Source organism: Moschus berezovskii, chromosome 13, assembly GCF_049115385.1.
Source record: "Moschus berezovskii isolate FMDL1 chromosome 13, NW_MosBer_1.0, whole genome shotgun sequence".
In the NCBI taxonomy this organism is placed as follows: domain Eukaryota; kingdom Metazoa; phylum Chordata; class Mammalia; order Artiodactyla; family Moschidae; genus Moschus; species Moschus berezovskii.
In genome coordinates this window covers 56265943-56269343 of record NC_142472.1, presented here as the reverse complement: position 1 = coordinate 56269343, position 3401 = coordinate 56265943, and positions in this window count along the sequence as shown.

The window sequence follows — 3401 nt, the reverse complement described above, 5'->3', positions numbered from 1 at the left end:
TATGATTCAAAGCCCAGAAGATTCTTCAGTTCAGTCGCTCAGTCATGTCTGACTCTTTGCGACCCCATGGACTGCAGCACGCCAGACTTTCCTGTCCATCACCAACTCCTGGAGCTTGCTCAAACTCATGTCCATCAAGTTGGTGATGCCATCCAACCATCTCATCCTCTGTCAGCCCCTTCTCCTCCTGCCTTTAACCTTTCCCAGCATCAGGGTCTTTTCCAGCGAGTCAGTTCCTCGCATCAGGTGGCCAAAGTATTGCAGTTTCAGCTTCAGCATCAGTCCTTCCGATGAATATTCAGGACTGATTTCCTTTAGGAGAGACTGGTTGGATCTCCTTGCAGTCCAAGGGAACAAAGCATTCCTAGGGAACAATGTCTCTGTTGACTTTCTTTATGTCTATTTATTTATCTTTGGCTGCATCAGGTCTTAGTTGTGGCATATGGGCTCTTTCGCTGTGGCGTTCTGGCTTCTCCCTAGCTGTGGTGCCTGTGTTCCAGAGTGCATGGGCTCTGCGCATACAGCACACAGCCTCTCTAGTTGTGGCATGCAGGCTCAGTTGCCCTGTGGCATGTGGGATCTTAGTTCCCCGGTCAGGGATCGAACTAGCATCCCCTGCATTGGAAGGCAGATTCTTAACCACTGGACCACTAGGGACGTCCCTGACTTTTTAAAAGAAATTAATATGAACCAATTCTGTCTGGAGAATCCCCATGGACAGAGAAGCCCAGCAGATTACAGTCTGTGGGGTCACAGAGTTGGACACGACTGAGTGACGTCTAAGCACAGTGTGGATTTTGTGTGTGTGTGTGTGTGTGTGTGTGTGAGTTTCATGCATTTTACTGAATGTAGAGTTCCTTAAAACCATCACAGTCAGTATACAGACAGCCTCGTCCCTCCGAAATTCTTTCCCGCTGTCCCATTTTACTCCCACCCTCATCTCACCCCTGACTCCTAGCAACCACTGAGGCGTTCTCCATCACCATAGCTTTATCTCTCTGAGAGCATCATATAAATGAAATCATTATAGTACATAACCTTCTGAGTCTGGCTTTTTTCACCCAGGGTAATTTTATCTGACGATCTTTCTTTAGCCCTTTAGCAGTTCTTCTAGAGCAAGTCTGCTGCTGGTGAATTTTTATTTTTCATTCACCTGAGAAGGTTTGCATTTTACCTTCATTCCTGAAGGATATTCTCTTACAATATAGGATTCCAAGATGACTGTTTTTTTTTTTTCTTTCTGCACATAAACACCGTTGCTCAACTACCTGCTCTCCCCCATTTGTTTCAGATGAGAATTCCAGTTGTTCAGCTGTTTCAACATAATGTGTGGTTTTTTTCTGATTGTGATCATGATTTCCCTCCCCCCATTTTCAGCAGTTTGATTGTGATGCATCTGGGCATGGATTTCTTGGGTTTATCTTGTTTGGGGTTTGCTGAGATTCTGGAATCTTCCCGATAGGTTTTATGCCTGTTGATAAACGTGGGACGTTTTCAGTCTGTATTTTTGACTTAGTTTTCTACAGCATACTCTATCCTTTGAGACGCAAATGACACAAATACTAGACTTTTTAGCATTGTCCCTAGAACTTGGAAGGTTTGTTCTTTTCAGTCTTCATTCTCTCTCTTTTTTGTTTTTTATTTTTTCCTGTCTTTCAAAATTTTTTTTATTGAAATTTAGTTGATTCACAATGTTGGGTTAGTTTCTGGTACAGTACAGTAAAGTGATTCAGATATATGCATACACACACACACATATTAATTGTTTCTTGTTAAGACTAGATAATTTCTACTTTGAGTTGATCAACTTTTTCATGTTAGTTATATTCTGTTTTTAAACCCATTTAGTGAATTTTACATTTTTGTGAATGTATTTTCATTTTTAAGATATTTCTTTGGTTTGCCTTATATTTTTTATTTTTTGGCTGAGGTGTTCCAGAGTGTGTGTTTTTACTTCTTGGAGCATTTTTATAATTGTTGCTTTAAAGTCTTTATCAGACAACTTTCATATCTTTCTCGTCCTGGCACTGCCATCCATCTATTGTATTTTCCCGTGTGAGCTGAGGTTTAGCTGGTTCATATGCCAGATATTTTTGGATCATATCACAGACATTTTGAGTATTATGTTAGGAGTTACTGGGTCTTGTTGAAATCTGGTAGAGAATGTTGATTTTTTTTTAGGCAGACCATCGACACAGTTGGGCTCAGGATGCAAGTTCTGAACTGACTTCTGTGGGTTGTGGCTCCAATGTCAGCTCCACTTTCAAAGTCTTTGCAGTGCTATTCACATTTCTTCTGAATGCCCACCATCTCATGGTCAGGCTGAGACCTAGAGCGCGAGGAGCCTGTTAGTTCAGTTGTCTGTCTTTGCAGCTCTGTTTGTGATCGAATCCAAGCATGCCTGACTTGGCGGTGAGCCCAGAAGTTAGATGATAACATCATGAGTTTGTTTCCCCAGTCCCCTTTCTCTATATAATCTCCCTGGTATTTTCCAGTTTCCTGGGGTTTCCCATTTTTGGCCATCCATGCAGAAACCTGGGTTTTTTTTTCCCTATTCTTCTGTGCAGTTCCTCTGACTTTGCCCATGTCTAGGGCCAGTTCATCAGAAAAGACCCTGATGCTGGGAAAGATTGAGGGCCAAAGGAGAAGAGGGAGGCAGAGGATGAGATGGTTGGGTGGCATCACCGGCTCAACGGACATGAGTCTGAGCAAACTCTGGAAGATAGTGAAGGACGGGGAAGCCTGGCGTGCTGCAGTCCATGGGGTCTCAAAGAGCTGGACACAACTGAGCAACTGAACAGAAACAACAAAGGACCAAACGGGTGGGGGACACCAAGAGAGGGAAAAGCATGTTCTTGGAGCCTGGAGAGAAAGAGTCCCCTTCCCCAGCATTTTCCATGCTTGTCAGAGGAGGTGATGGAGAACATGTGACCTCCAGGTGACCCATGAGCTGGATCTGGAGAGGCAGAGTCTCCTCACTCCCCTCCCCTCCCGTGAATGTACATTCTGCCCATGATTCCCGCGGTGGGAACTGTTCCCAGATCTCAGCCTTGGGAGGGGGTGTTGTTGAGGCCATCCAGATGGTGTATGTGACTGGACCCAGTTAAGGGCTCTGCATAATCTTTCAAGATTCTGGTGGGTGGATGCAGTGATCTGTTTGCCTTGCTGCTGCTCTAGATGAACACCTTATGTAAGTTCCCTTGCTCATGAAACCTGCCGCCTGACAACCTGTAGGGTCTTACTTGTTACCTCCATATCTCCCTACCTGCCTTGTATGGGGAGCAGTTTTAGATTTCACGAAGGAAGCTCTGGAGGTTGCGAACCTATACCTGTGACACCAGGATGCTGAACTTGAAGATTTTTGCTGGAGTGTCCTCGGTCCACACTGACACCCACTTCTG